Source organism: Miniopterus natalensis, chromosome 1, assembly GCF_054644295.1.
Source record: "Miniopterus natalensis isolate mMinNat1 chromosome 1, mMinNat1.hap1, whole genome shotgun sequence".
Classification (NCBI taxonomy): Eukaryota; Metazoa; Chordata; class Mammalia; order Chiroptera; family Miniopteridae; genus Miniopterus; species Miniopterus natalensis.
Window position 1 is genome coordinate 150,206,380 of NC_142081.1, and position 17,026 is coordinate 150,223,405.

General features: G+C 34.6%; 1 protein-coding gene and 1 pseudogene across 1 annotated transcript in view; both read right to left on the bottom strand.

Moving 5' to 3' along the window:
- CCSER1 (coiled-coil serine rich protein 1) overlaps nt 1-17,026 on the bottom strand; it is a 1,053,060-nt gene that overhangs the window by 16,729 nt on the left and 1,019,305 nt on the right. The window lies entirely within an intron of this gene.
- On the bottom strand, nt 3,031-3,175 carry LOC148094439 (small nucleolar RNA SNORA48; annotated as a pseudogene).

Sequence of the window (17,026 nt, forward strand, 5' to 3'; positions counted from 1 at the left end):
AAACTGCTATCCTTTTAAAAAATCATTTACAGCCCCCGCCAGGTGACTCGGTTGGAGCATTATCTGTGCACCAAGGGTTGCAGTTTCGATCCCCAGTTGGGGCGTGTATGGGAGGCAATTGATTGATGTTTCTCTTTCACATTGAGGTTTCTCTCTCTCTGTGTGTCTCTCTCTCTCCCCCTCTCTCTAAAATCAATAAACATATCCTCAGGTAAGAATAAAAAGTAAAAAATAAATAAATAAAAATCATTTATAGCCATTAGGAAAGCAAATTAAAGCTTTTATAATTTTTATGTTATTGTAAAAACACATAATGCTCACTATAAACCTGATACTCTCCTGGGCCCTTACACTGATTAATTTTGAAATATTAGCTCATTTACTAAACCAATGCAATGTATTAATAAGCACTGGAAGCATTTATAAACGTAAATCTTGATCAACAAGAGCATTAAAAACCACATACAGTATATGGTACATTAAAATCTAAGGGTTTCTTCTTCCAGAATAACCAAGGATGCATTAGGGTTCCAATCTGTTTAATTAGGCAGCACTTCATACAGTGCTTTTAACAGAGGTCTTAAAAATAACTTTTCCAGCACATACAGGAAATGGAGGGATATTAATGGAGTGTTATAAACTGCTTAAAAAACAAATGCCCCATTTGATTTTTTGCTACCTAATATATTGGTAGGAAGTAAATTGGTAGACCTGAAATGCGCCTCTTTCTCAATGACAGCCACTGAAGTGTCAGTATAAACTCAAACTACATTTGTTAAAAATTACAGACTGTCCTTTTCCTGTCATCACTGAGGAACAGGATTTCTAAAGCAGTTATAAATACCAGGACATGTTTCTGTGGATTTTGGCACATTGCTGCATCTGTTTGTATCCTTAGATGTGAAATCTGTTTTCAGTGATAAAGAAGAATTTTGCTTAAGGTCTAAAAAACACTCTACCACCAAGAGATTGTAAACAGAAGTGGTTACTGCTTTGCAAGCAGGAAGCCTTGTAATAAGTTCAAGTAATAACCGAAAAGAAACCTTCAAAGTTTTGGGCAGGCAAGACCTATTTTTTCAGATTGCACAAGTTACCAAGAGGAAATTGTCCAGAGTTAAATTACTTCTTCTGACTCAGCCTCACTCCTTAATTCTTTAGGGCGCCTTGCATTCTCCTGTGGGCACCGAGGATTCAACTAGGGTTAGAGAACTTACATGGAATAAGCAAAGTGAATGCTGGTAAGGTCAGCAAAAAGCAGAGCCCCCAGGAGAGGAAAGAACGCCTTTCTCCCCACAAGAAAAATCAAAGCACGCAACAGTTGTTTCCCATAACCCACTTGGCGTGTGCTTGATTATTCTGATTATAACTTGAGTAAATGAACTCTGGACAGGCTTAATCCTGAGGAACAATAATGAGATGTCTTTAAAATGTGTGTGTGTGTGTGGGGGGGGGTAACCCACTCTGTGTGAATAATTCTCCTTAGTTAAAAGGTGATTTTCAGACACTTACTGCTTATAATAGCAATGTGGATATATAATTAAGAACTCAATTCAGAAGAAACCTAAGAAAGTATAATTCTGTACAACTGATATTCTAGCAAAATGTGACTTCTAAATGAAAAGGATAAGTGAGGGCTTAAGCTGAATTTATATGCCTAAGGGAAATGAGGAGGAAGTAATTCTTATGTGCTTGCACAGCAAATCACAATAATGGACAATCGCAGTGGTTTACTACAGCAACAACATGAAAAACGAGTCTCCTGTCTAGACACCTCGATTCCCAACACCTAGCACATATTACATGGTGCAATGTTTTTTGAATAAAAGCCGCATTCAAAAATAATCACAAAATTCCCTATAGTCCCATAATGTCAATTGTGTGAAAATTCAGTCTTTGTAGCTAATTGCTGTGGCTTTATAAGATAGAAATGTTTGTTGTATCCAATACATGAAAAAATATAAATATAAAATTAATTAAGGATCTAGACTATTGTTTATTACTCTTGTTTTTTTAGTAGTTATTAATCTAATTAAATAATGTGGATCCTAAGCTCCTTGCTTAAATGATTCTATCTAAAGAGTAATATTACCCAATAAACTTCACTGGGAGATTTCTAAAAGTAAGGCATTATTTACCTAACATACAAAATAGCCTGAGAAAGGAAGTGAAATAAAAATACAATTTTACACCGTTCATTTGTTGTTTTATATCAGTATAATGTAAGGCAAGTCATTTAAGGAATAAGTTTGACCCACTGAATAAAGATAATACATAATTAAACACATGGTATAATTTGGAGAATAGTATAAATAAAAATAATTAGAGCATCTCATCTGTCCTATGCTTTAAATGTTAGAAATTATTTTCCCATAAAGTATCCTAATTTATCCTCATCAATGTACATTTAAATTTGTTTCAAATGCCTCACTTCCATTTTACAGATAAAAAAGCTGAGGCCCAATAATAATTGGCTTACTCAAGATGACTCAGGTAGTAATAGAGAGCGTTTGAATTCCAAGTCCTATGTACTATGCCATCTCTTTATCTGTCAAAAAATTAAATAAATACTCTTCCCAAATTTTCTTGATGCTAAAATCTCACCTTTGTGTCAATTCATTTAGATATATTAAATATTATTGGGTGGTTAAGTCTGGATTTAGTTTATTACACAAAATATACCCAGGCTCCCTGGAGAATTGCTTCCAGGTAATTTCCAGATAAATTATTACTAATTAGTCATTTAAACCTTAGTATGAATCAGATTATTGGATTATTCCTGAAGAAAGGGTTTGAAAGGAATCATGAAAAGCAGAGGTACTCAGAAAGTATGGGTAATATGTAAGTAGATAAGAATGACAATGGAAAAAAAGGGAGACAAATAGTATTCCTCAGTTGCCCACTGCCACCAAAATAACTGGCAATGTAGCTAACACAAAGAAACTACTGGTCCAAGTATACCAGATCACTTGAGCATCTCCCCAGATTCACTGATCCACTTTTCCCAATATTCTTTCTTTTTTTATTTTATTTTAATGTGCCTCAGGCATGAAACAGCTCTGGCCACCAACACAGGCATCAAGCTAGGATGAATGAAGGACTGTACATCTGCTCTGCCCCTGATTGATATAAGAGCAATACCACCAATCAGGCATCTCTTTGCCCATCGCCGGGGGTACAATATTCTCTCATTATTCGAAATGTAAGGTGGACAAAATTTCATTTAGGAAAATTCATGGGACATATAGGTGACAGTAATATCAAAAGACTATTACAAACATGTATGGAAATACAAAGTATGCAGAATGTTTTAGGGGTTTTGATGAAGTAATACTCATTTTTATCTCCCATCTGACTTGCTGTAATGCTTTCATATAGTATAAATAAAGAATAAGACCCAGCAGGGAATGAATTCTAGAGTAAAAAGTTATGGCCATGATATCATTATCTACAAATTAGAACCAACTTTTAAAAGAAGCATTTAAAATGAAAATATATATTCTTTCATTGTGTGAAGAATTAAGCCTTGCAGATAAGAGGTTTATTTAACAATAGCAATTTTTTAAATAACCAACCTTTTTTTTTTTTTTTTTCTATTTAGGATGAGTTTATGAGTATTAGAAATACTACAGAGTGTCAAAAGAAATTCTAAGGCTATTTTTTTTTCTTTGGAAGGGATGCTTTATCAAAGCAGTTTCCTTTATAAACTCAGAGTCATCTCAAAAAGTCTTCCAACAAAGAGGAAACAGATGGGCCATCAGCTTTAAAATTAGTCATACTTTAAAAATTATAAAACTAAATTTTAAATAGAAAAAAATCAACATAGTATAAAATATAATGAGAGATGAAATATAAACATTGCTAAGACAAATAAATTGTCAATTATTTTCATTTTATTAATGTAATTTTTGGCATTTTATTAATTGGAAATATAACCTCTTACCCATTAATATAAATATTTTCATTTTGGTTTAATAATAAAAATTCAAGGTGAAGTAGAGACTGTAAAGTTGATGTAGTTAAACTCCCTTGATTTTATAAGAAAGCTATGGCTAGAGTTGATAAGCTACTTGTCCAAATTTATAAAGATGTTAGTTTAGTGGCAGTTAACAACCAATTCCAGACCTCCCACAGTACTGTTTAATGTTTCCATGCAGAACCCATCAACTTTCACTTTAACACCTTTGACATAAGAATAACAAGGTCAGAAGGATTTGTATTAAAATATTTAAGTATATGATACAGCAATTACGCTATCTTTCAGCAACATTCATGAGCTATGGTTATATAGATACAGTTATATCTGTTAAATTGGTGGGGGGGAAGGATGAATATATAGATAAATTCTTAGAGTAGAACAAAGAAGGCATTTTGTGCTGTTTTGTGAAAAATGAAGGTCAAAGAATAAGCATGTGATGACAGATTACATATGTATGCACTGACCTTTGCTAGGTGTGTTCTGCTTCAATAGGCTGTAGTTAAAAGGGAAGACATGGTAACAGGACATTGGCTTGGGTACATCTCTGCATTACTCAGATTGAAGTCATCTAGAGGTAGAGAATAACTCTTTCCTGGCTACAGAGGTGCTGTCTCCTGCGTTTCAATAGACTGTGTTGGAAGGCCCATGTGCTAGAATCATAAGGCTGAGTTGACTCCATATTCTGGCCATAATGATGATGGTTTTCCATCTAACCTCAGGACAGGCTGGCAGATGCTAGTGTAGGTAGCAAGTGAATTCTCAAAAAAACCCAAAAACTATTTGATAGATCATGTGTGTGCTGTTCTGAATGTTCTGAGTAATTCCTTACAGTCACTATGGGGAGACCTTAGAAGTATTAAAATCTAAAATTAGTCCTAAAAAAAGAGACAGTGAATCTCCCATATCAGCTCTGTTAATATTCCTCATTCTCCACAGTTCTTTCTGTCTTCACTATTTTTTCATCCATCCATCCATCCATCCATCCATCCATCCATCCATCCATCCATCCATCCATCCACCCACCCACCCACCCACCCACAATGGGGGAGTCAAAGAAATCAAATATACAATCCTATGCTTAGGCAGGCATTTCCTTTTGCATAAGAACTAAACTAGTACTTAAAATAAAAAGATTAAGTAGATCACTAAAACAACAATATGAAATGTCTCAAGTGAAGAAGAAATTTAGTGAAAAATAGGTCTTATAACATCATAATTTCTAAAAGTAAAGCAGAGCTTTCTAAGGAATTGCTTTCTTTGATTGCTTCAGTTTTTCACTTCCCCCTTATTCATCAACTCACTATGGTTTGACTCTTGCTCCTCTTGAAGACCTTTAACTCAAATGGATTCTTATCAGTTCACATATTCTTCACAATTAAGAAACATTAATTGGTTAACTACTCCCATCATGAATTCCATTATCTTTTGGTATTTATGACATCTCATGATCCTGGCTGTTCTGTTTCTCTGGTCACCACAATTCAATCTTCTTTGCAGGCAATTTTCTGTCTAAATATTCAAGCCATATTGGTCTGGTCCAGATTTATTTCAGTCTCCCTGGGAGATCTCACCCAGTCCCATAACTTTACATATCATCTTTATGTGATCAACTCTTAAACTTATACTTCAATCTGAACTTTTTCTCAGAGTATTTATATATCTATCTCTATATAATATCTCCTATATTATAGGAATCTCACTTCTATTTTTTTCTTAGTGATTTGTTATCATTGCATCATTCTAGTTTTCAATTACTCTTAACAATTTCAGTAATATTTGTTGAACAAATAAATAAATGGAGACCATACAGAATATTTGGAATTGTTCTCGAGACTTTCCTCTTCTCATTCCCTACCATTAAATCTATCACTGCTCTGTGGTTCTACCATCCTTCTGTTCAATTCTTTCCACCTCCATCCCTCTAGTTAAAGTCACCATTACCTCCTGCCAGGGTTACTGCATCTACTGTTTTGTACCTTCACACACACCAGAAAAAGTTAGATAAATCCTTTTTAAAATGCAAATCTATGCATGCCATTGATCTCCTTATTTTCCTTCAACATCTTCCTACTGAATTACAAAAAGATAGAAATTCTTGTAATGGTCTACACGACCTTGAACTATCTAGCAGTACCTACCTTTCTAATTTCTTCCTGAACAATGTTTCCCTCGATCATTGAATTTCTAGTGACACTAGTAACTTTTGAGTTTCTTAAACAAGAGCAGCTCTCTCCTTTCTCAGATCCTTTAAGTCATTCATCTTTTAGCCTCTGTCTGGAATTTTTTTCCTTTCATTTTTGCCTGATGGCTATAATTCAATCCTCAGAACATTCTTAAGACTTTCTCACACCCCACAACTTCAATCAAGATATAATATTTTTATAATGTCAACACAAACACACCCTATAATATTTCTTTATAGCAGTTGTCTTAATGTGTGTGTGCACACATATATTGTACACTTATTTAACACCTGTCACCCACTTATTTTAGACTGTAAGTTCTGTGGGAGCAAGAATTGATAAAATTGTTCACAGCTATTCTCCTAGAATCTAGCCTACTTTCTGATATAAACTAACTGATAAACATTTACTGAAGATAAATGGGGAAAGGAAGGGACTAGGTGAAATGGGTAAAAAAAGGAAAGATCAAATATGGAGATATGTTCTCAGCTAAATCCTCCAGAATGAATATAATTTGAGTTCCTGTAAAGTCAGGAAGGTACCCTGGCACTGATGATGAGAGGTAAGGTATATATTTACAGGGCTTATTTGGAGAACTGTTAGTATTATGGTTTCTTGTTAAGGGGAAGCAGGATGTTCATAGAGAGGTGGAGCAAAAGAATATCACACATATAAATTGTCTATCTTCTGTGTTTACCAGATAATTTAAGGAGTTTAGAATTTTAAATCACATGAAGATGGATTGAAAATTTATTAAGAAGTAAATGACATGAGAAAGTAGTATTTTAGGTAGGTTAATTAGATAATTAAAAACTAATCATTCCAATGTATAAGTGTTTCAAATAAGGCAACCCAGAATGCATATACTTGTTTGAGACCAAAGAAGCCATGTGTCACAAACAGTGGTTACATTTAAGTTACACATTATCAGAAACTCAAGTATCTCACATAATAGGCAAGAATAAATTTTTTAGAAGCTCTGAAAAAATGCAATACCTGAAACAAGACTTATAACTAACTTGGTTGGTATTTACACAGAAAGTTAAAGTACAGATAAAACATGAAAAAAATATATATGGCCATCAGATAAGATTCAGTTCTACATGGTAAAAATAGTTACACATGTTGAATTTATAACCTGCATATTTCGGGACCAAAGGTAATATTATATTTGCAGAATATATGTAAAAACCTAACTTTTACTGTTTTTCTTCAGAAATATGAACAGATGATGAAACATTTTGAAGTAAATATTGGTTCTACGATATTCCTTCAAATATTTTTATCTAGAAAAGTTTACTGACAGAATAGTGTACTGCATAACATTAGGGTATTTTTGATTGGATCATATTGCTCAAGGCCTTGTCAATATAAAATAAGTTCCTCCAAAAATACATTTATACCGCCTTAGTGAGGGTGATTTTCCTGAGATATCATTGCCTCCTCAAAGACATATCTCATACATCTAGAGTCCAAAGACTCTCACAGCCTTACACTTTTTCTCTTGAAATGCATGTTTTTCTCTGAAAGCTGAGAATAAACTGATCATTGAGATAAGTAGTAGAGAATTATGTCTTTAACCCCTCAACTGGAACTCCATAGGTAAAGAGAATCATGGAAACTCTGATTCTGGCATTTAGTATTGTTGAAATTGTGTGTTAAATGAAGAATGGATAAAGAGGTCACTAGATTTCCTATACCTACTGCGGTGTAGTGATTTCATTTCACTGTACAATAGCTCATACGATTTTAAAAGAAGGAGGTGTTGCTAATGAAGCATGCTGTGGGCATTTTGTAAATAAACAAACAAAATTCGAGAGCATTCTAGTATCCAGAGTATTTCAAAACATCCTATTGTAGTCTTCCTTCGTCCTCTCATCATCTGGCCCACGTCATGTCCTTTTCAAGTTCATACCTGAGAGCAGAAGATCTGCATAAAGTTGCAGCATTTCTTTCTGCATCTCTTCTTCTATCTACCTTACAAGAGAGAACTGTGGTTTATTACAATAATAGATTTTTAAAACTATGTATAGTTCTTGTATAAAACCATGCATAATATTTGTACTACTTAGTGTAACCCAGAAGAAGTCAATACATCGTGAAATAGCAAAACTCATATTTCAACAAGGTAACAAGGTATTTATTAGTGAATCATTAGAATTGCCCCAGTGTTCAAGATGTTTTCTCTTTCTTTCTTTTTCTTTTTTTTAATTTTCACCTCAGGATACCTTTTCCATTGCTTTTCAGAGAGAGTGGGAAGGAGAGAAAAAGAGAGAGAGACATCAATGTGAGAGAGATGCAACAATTGGTTGCTTCCTGCACATGCCCAAGTCTGGGATTAAACCCAATACCCTTTGGTCTGTGGGCAGACACTTTAACCACTGAGCCAAACCAGCCAGGGCTCTCTTTACTTTTCAAAAGTCAAAGGACGCTATGCAAAACTTCTTTGTGTTCTCATATAAAGTAGACTGACAGATGTCCCAAATAACTGAAGCCCAGAAAGTATGCTATAGAATATACTAATAGATATGATATGATTAAACAGTAAATTCTGCTCATTGAAAAAAGTACTACCAATAATTAAAATGATTAGATATTAGAGAAAAACATGGCATCCATATTTTAGCTCAAATACACACCTAGTTTTAACTCAGAACACATCAATAATTTGAACTATCTAACCAAAACTGGAAGGAAAGATCCCTTCCACAGAGGTAGCTCAGAAATAACTCATGCAGAACCATAGGGAAGTAAATACAGCTTACAGAAGATGCACAAGAAGGGTTCTCATCTTAGAAACAGTGCCATTTAGGGGGGGTGAAGGCACTTCCAGATAATACATACTTAGAATCAGTCGTTTTTTGCACAGTGTATTAGAAGGAAACAAAGAAGCTCAACTAACAATTCAGTCAATGTTTGAATGCCCAGAATAATAGATCAGAGATGTAGGGATATTCTCCTTTCCCTTTTAAAGAGTGGTTCCTGCACAACATTTTCCATGAAGAACAAGACCACCAATTACTGCTATATAATACTCAAATGAAATGAACATATCTACTCAAAATACAGCAAAGGAGAGAGGAACCCCAAGTATTTTGAGACTCATTCAAATTAGATAGGACTCATAGCAATACTTATTTTCTCCTTCAGGTGCATGCACATAGAACTTTTATTTCTATCTAAGAATAATACCAGGAAAAAAAAAAATGTATGAACATGTTACTAGTCAGGTAAAAAAAAATTATCTGATAAGTAGAGGTTCTCAAATGGGACAATTTTGCCTCTCCGGTGACATATTTTATGTTCACAATGGGGCGGGGGGAGGGCACTATTAGTGTGTAAGGAGTATAGGTCAGTCCCTCAGAAGAAAAATTATCTAGTCCAAACTGCCAATAGTGCCAAGGATGAGAAACCTTGCCACAAATTAAAATTGTAATTCCTTCCAATATTTTCTTGAATTTACTCAAGAGCTCAAGATTGAAACATTTCCCGACTACGACAGTTCATGGAAATAAAGACTTAATTTACCAATTCAGGTTAAATCATCTCCTTGGTATATGGCATTTGTAACCATGTCAACTACTTATCTCACAGGCCCTCAGTTTGGTGCCCATCAGCCTCCTGCATCGACACTGATCCAACACAGGATGTCATTTAGCTGCAGTAAAGTAATTGCTCTCCATTTCACTCTGTTAGGAAGCACTCTTCCTTATTGATTTCTGGGCTATACCTGAAGCATCACTACTTTTTTCCCCACAACCTGAACCTGCTCCTATTGATCAACTAATGCTGCCCTTCTGGCTTAATATGCTACACCAAAGACACAGAGCGAGGGAAGAGTGCATATAAAACAGAACGCTGCTATGGGAAAGAGCCAGCAACTGGTGTTTGCTTATCTAATGCCACCAGAGATAAAAGTGATTGAAAAAGAACAAATTAGAAAAGCTTGACATTCTAAATTTCTTTTGGTTTTCTACTTATTAATTAACTTCAATATAATTATGTGGCTGAAGTATTTAAGTAGCAACTCTTTATTAGCTTTCACACATTTGTCCAGAAGGTCTGTTGGTGAAGTCCTTATCAGTGGAAAAATTTCCCTTCGGATAACAAATAATTATAGGTGGTAAAGTATACTAGTTAAGAATCTGTGCTCTGACATAGTTGGTTCTTAGACTGTATCCTATCTTAGCCACTTAAAGGCTCTATAATAGCAGTAAATTCTTTAACATCTCTAAACTTTGTTTCGCTCATCTGTAAAGTGAGGATGCAAGGTTGCCATGAAAAGATGATGATGTGATAGATGAAAGATGTGAACAAGCAAAATATAAAGCATCTATAAGGACCAGTATATGAAAATCCATTTTTCACAAGACAGTTGTTCAGAGTGAGAAACAACAATATAGCCTCCCAGAGGTGCAGACTTCCCAGTGCCCACTGCTCTCAGATAAGGTACTGGAGTCTTGGTTTAGCAGTTCTCACATGGATTTTCACATAGTCCCTTACTTCACTGTTTTGAAGATTCAGGGTATGTGCCTGTTTATTCACCAAGTACAAGTAATTGATGCAAGACACTTGAGACTCTTCCTGTTTTTTTACAATAAGAGTATCTGAATTACAGGTCAATTTTCCCAGCCACAACATCTCTCATCAGGCTGTTCGTAGGCACATCTCTAAAAATATAATGGGGTAGGACAAAATATCTTTCTCTTAAAGAGGATTAAAGAATCAAATGAGATGTGTATAATATGCTTAGTATAATGCTTGGTACATAGTAAATATTAGGATGATGTTATTATGTAGTAAATATTGAATGTTAGCATAGTAAACAGGAACATGATGTCTACAACCAGAATAAAGATATCTAATATTTCATTAGAATAAAAGTCTCATAGATATGTTAATCACATTACTAATAAAGTAGAAGTGTCAAAAACATGAAAGATTAAATATGCAGCATTAAAGAGGAAATCACTGAATTTTTCTGTACCTTGCCTTGCAGTAATTTGCAGTAAATCACTGCTATCCTCAAGTGGATAACTGTCTTCCTGTAATAAGAAGCTTTTCCCATTATTCCCAATGTGCAAATATATACAGCAAATCTGACTAAAGTTATTACTTCTATCCCTCATCACTGTGTCAATATGAAGGTTGGAACCCATCACATTACTTTGAATCTAAGGTAAAGTGTCATTTCTGTATTCAAATGAAAAATGTAAGAACTATGATTTGTTCTTTCCATTTATTATGGGTTTAGATTCATTATATGGTGTTGTAATTTACAAAGAAAAAGTAAAAATAGCTTTTGAAATTCAGCTCTTCCTGAACATGATATTCACTTGTCATGGTTAAGCCTGTACATGCTACATTTCTTCACCTTCTCTGGTTGTGGTATTAGCCATTGAAGGAAAGGTATTTCAGTCGTTCTATCATTTAGTAAAACTATTTAGGTTTCAGGAAAATGGAAACTATTTCATTCTGTTATTAGCCTTATTGTACAGCATGGTTTACAAATCCCTTCTTTCCAGAAGCCACTCTGGTCTACTCTAACACATTCTTTGAGAAACCGGTTTCCAAGGAAATGTGCCCTCTTTTTCCAGTGAACACTTATGCATAATTTTGCAGTTAAGTTTTCCCTGTTGCTTATGTTTTCACCCTATAGTTACCATTTCATATCATGACTTATCTGAGGGAAAGGATCATGCTTCCTTTTTATGCATATATTCCAAACCACTAGTAGAGAGCTATACATCCTCTAAGTACTCAGAGGAAAAGAGCAGAAAAGAACGATGCAGTGAAGAAAGTATATATTAAGATGGGTAACCAGGCTACAGGAAACATTTTAGACATATCTTTAAAATTTAGCTATTAACCAAACATGAAGCATTTAATGATTTATCTAATGCATATTCAAATCATACAGATAGATACAGAAATAGGTAGATGGAAAGGTAAATAGGTATACACACATATATATAAGTACTATCACCAGTGGGTATTTCTAAATACATACCCCATTAGAATATCAAACATATAACACATTCACTTCTTTTTGTCTTATTTGCAAATTTCTTTTAACTTACATAAGTACTGCCAGATACAGAATAATTAATTTTAACATAATGGGGGGGAAGGGCTGTGCAAAGAATATGAAGAAATAAATGTTCCTCAAAATAGTGGGAAATAATATTCTAGAATATATTAATCAAATTTTAACTATCAGGTTGTAGTGTTTCTCATAAAACTAAAGCTATCTTATAACTCAGCTAATTGATAAAAAATACATAGTTTATGTGACAACTTAAGATTGGGCTAGTCATTTACATACTGATATCAGTGGTTTTCAAAATTCTGTAGGGTCTAAGACTCATGCTAGTTAAAATGAAACATTATCACCTTCAGAAAATCTGAATCATTAACTTTCCTGTTTTGGGACCTATCCTATATTTTTGCATTTTTAACACAACTTCCAGTAATCCGGTACATTCATTAAGTAATATTTTCTGAGTATTTATTTCACTTAATAGAATAGTTTTGGATTTTTCAAAAATCATATTGAAAATAACAATACCTGTCAAGAACTGGAAAGGATTTGAGATTCTATGCTTGTTGAGATTCAGCTTAAAAGCTAAAAAGTTGATCTACCGTAGTTTCACGGATATTGGCAGAAGACATTTGAATCAAGGGTCAAGACCCGGGAATTTTACTACTCAGGGCACAGGAGGTACCATAAACTTTACATGCACATTAGTTCCCACTACTCTCAGGTCCCTGAGTAGCTCATGCAGAGCAGCCAAGGGTCATGTTGCACAGAGTAGATTTGCATCATAGTTGAGGAAGCCCAAACTTTTAAAGGGAGTTATTGTCAAACCTGACCTACTTGTGATTCTTACTTTCAAAGGCATTGTAAATATTAATGCACAATGTCAATAGTTTTTCTTCTATCTTTAACAGAGGCATCTATAATTTCTAACATTTAAGCTTTCATCCATATTGAGTTTATTCTTGTGTATGGTGTAAGTTGCTGGTCTAGTTTCATTTTTTTGCATGTACCTGTCCAATTTTCCCAACACCATTTATTGAAGAGGCTATATTTACTCCATTGTATGCTCTTGCCTCCTTTGTCAAGTATCAATTGACCATGTTGGTGTGGGTCAATTTCTGGGGTTTCTGTTCTTTTCCATTGATCTATATGTTTGTTCTTGTGCCCGTATCAGGCTGTTTTGATTACAATGGCTTTGTAGTATAATTTGATATCAGGTACAGTGATACGTCCAACTTTGTTCTTCTTTCTCAAGATTGTTGCATCTACTCAGGGTCTTTTTTTGTTCCATATAAATTTTTAGAATATTTGTTCTACATTTGCAAAATATTCCAATGGTATTTTAATAGGAATTGCATAAAATCTATAGATTGCTTTTGGGTAGTATGGACATCTTATTTTATTATTTTATTTAATTTTTAAAAAGTATGTCTTTATTGATTTCAGAGAGAAGAAGGGAGAGGGAGAGAGATAGAAACATCAATGATGAAAGAGTCATTGATTGGCTGCTTCCTGCACGACCCCTACTGGGGATCAAGCCCACAACCCAGGTAGGTGCCCTCACTGAGAATCGAACTTCGATCTCCTGTATCCTAGGTCGATACCCAACTGCTGAGCCATGCCAGCTGGGCACTATGGACATTTTAATAATGTTAATTCTTCAAATCCATGAACACAGTATGTGCTGCCACTTGCTTGTATCTTCCTCTATTTCTTTTTTCAATGTCCTAGAGTTTTCCAAGTACAGGTCTTTAAATAAATGTGTTTACCAAAAGGGCCAAATGAGTATAGATGACAGATAAAATACTAATCATTGTCTAATTCACTTAGAGTTTTATTTTATGACACAGTGATTGAGAGTAATATATCCCTGAAATGAAAGGCAGCAGAATCTGCTGGTTTAATTGCTTAGGGACTCTTTCAGCATTATGAATGAAATGCAATATTCAAATATTCCCACGTGTCACTTAAAAAAGTGTTAGATCAGAATACACTGAAGATATATTTTGTAGGACCTTTAGCAAGTTCTTAAAAATGGATAGATATGGAATCTTTTTTGATGTTTAAGTCAATTTGATGAGCTCATTGACCTAATGCAATTCATTGGTATTAGTTTTATTCCTCCAGATGATAAAATATAATAAGCTAGAATGAATTGTGACTTCTGAAGCATTTTTCTCTCTGCCTGGTTGGAAAATATTAAATCCACAAGAAGATCTCTTCAAAAAGTAATTTTAATATGATTTAGGCTCCTTGGCAGTATTCCTAGTATCTCTGAAAACAATGATCTTCCCTTTTTTATTTTCTTTTGGGCATTTTCAAACTCCATATATCTTACTCTGTGCCCTCCAAGCTCTAACTTGAAACTTAGCATAAACACAGTAACTAGAGCCTTGCCAGTGAGATACCCATAAGTCAACTGAACCTATAGCTGTCTTACACCTAAAAATGCAAGCAGGCAGTCTTGGTAAATAATCACATTTTTTAAAAGTATATGAAGGCCTGGGGTAAATGTCAGATTTCTACAGATCATTTAAACATGATTTGCCAAGTCTCTTAAAGTGTGTTAAAGAGGCTATCCAGTTAAATTGTCTGGAAGGTTCCAATTTAATTAGCAAAATTATGACTTCTTATCACACCTATTTATATTGAGATTGACATTACCTTAAGCAATTCAGCAAGCTTATTTTTGAAACCACGTTTCTGTTCTACAACTTGCTCCTAAATACATGCAGATTATCTCATAACCTTGTTGATAACATTAGTTCATTTCCTGACAATTCCAATTTTTTCAAATTTCCCTTTTTGAAATATTCAAATAAAAACTCTTACAATGCCATTTCTAATTACAAGTATTTGCCATTTAAAAAGCGTTTTATTATTAGCTATCACTATAAGCACAATCTAAAACTTTCTCTGCATGGAACATCCTACCATGAGAACACTTCAGTAAATAATGCACACTCTCACTCAATTTCTTTGTGATCCTCAGCATATGGTTTGTACACCGGCCTAGAATCCACAGCTCTGGATGAGGGGTGCTCAGCTGTACTTCACTCAGGAGAAAATGTCACCATCCTAGTCCTGTCTTTCTGGTTTCATCAACTGGACAGCAACATCACTTACCCCGTTGCAAAAGTCACAGGACTGAGAATCATCATTAACTTCTCATTTCTTATCCAAGACATCTATTCATCTATACTAACTCGAGCACTTTGCATCTCGTTGACCTCTGTCACTACTCAGACCAAGAGCACTTATAACTACAAATGCTCTTTGTGTCTCCTCCTTGCCCCCCTTGGTCTACTCCATTATCCACATTGCAGCCTAAGTGATTTTTGGAACATAATTATAATTATGTCATTCCCTTGGAAGTTCCAATGTCTCCCATTGACCTCAGATTAAAGTTCAAACTTCTTAAAGGTTTAAATGCCATTCAACATCCTTCTAGCCTCCTTTCTCCTTTCTTCTATTTTTGTATAGCATTGCAGTCATCCCGGTATCCTTTATTTCCTAGCCAAAGCATGTTCTCTCCTCTCTGCTTCCTCTGCTAGAGCCTTTCTTTAGTTCCTCCTCACTTGACTAACTTCTACCTACACTTTAGGTTGCAGCATAAACATCAGTTCTTCCAAAAAGCTTTCCCTAACCCTATAAAATTAGGTTAAGTGGCCCACCTTAGCGCTCTTGTGACAACCCATAAAGGAACATAACAGAAATCTCACTATGTTGTAATTTTTTTGCCTATTCCTTAACCAGATCATAGAAACCAGGAGAAGAGTAACTGTGTTTATACTGTACAGTTATACTCTCACTGCCCAGCACGTCTGATATAGAGTAGATACCCTGTCAACATTTAATGAATGAAATATGTTAGTGCACTACATCAGGAAAATTATGATAAAGGTGTACAGATATAGAAGAATTCAATAGAATTTAGGAAATGTATCTGTCCCTAGGCATTCTGACAACAAAATTACCTTTTAAAATTTTCGAATATGAAAATAGTTGTCACTATATAAGGTGATGAACTTGGCAAAGTAGACAAAGAATGAGGTCAACAGTGCAGGTATTCATACATATCACTCCAGTTGGCAGGCACTCCAGTTACTTTAACTATTTTGGCCATTAGAGGTCCCAGATGCTCGGTATTTGGGCACTTACTCAAAACACAGTGTTTTACTTGCTTAATGATATTAGATTTACTTAAAATAACAAAGCTTTTAAATAATTAAAATAGTTTAAATAATTTAAATAACCTCAGCTTTTTGAGGAAAACTGTTTAAGGTGTAAATTAAGTAATTTTTGAGAAGTTACAATATTCTACAACATTCTAAGGGCTGGAAGATTATAAAGATGACTAACACAAAGACCCTGCCTTCCAGCAGCCCCCAATTTGGAAGTGAGGCAAGTAATTACACTGGAAAATATAGTATAAGAGAAACTGTCAGTAGCTATAATAATAATTCAAGGTATCATGAGGATATAGGGGCAGGCAACATTATTTTTAACAGATTCAAAGAGTGAGATCAGAAAAATATTATGTAAAGTATCACATGAGGACTCGGTAGCTAAATGGATAAGGAATGATGATTGACACTGGCAGGTAGCATCATTGTTCTCTAAGGCTTGGAATAAAATAAAAGAGTACAAGGCCTGTTAAGGGAACATCAAGTCACCATGCTTGTGCAGTGTATACTGAATTGGAAAGGGAGGGGTGTGGTAAAGGACTGTTGATGGGATTGGAAAGTAGGACGTGAATGTCATAATAACAGGGTTTTTGTAAGTAGAAAATAAGGATCCACTTAAGGTTTCTAACGAGTATAGTCA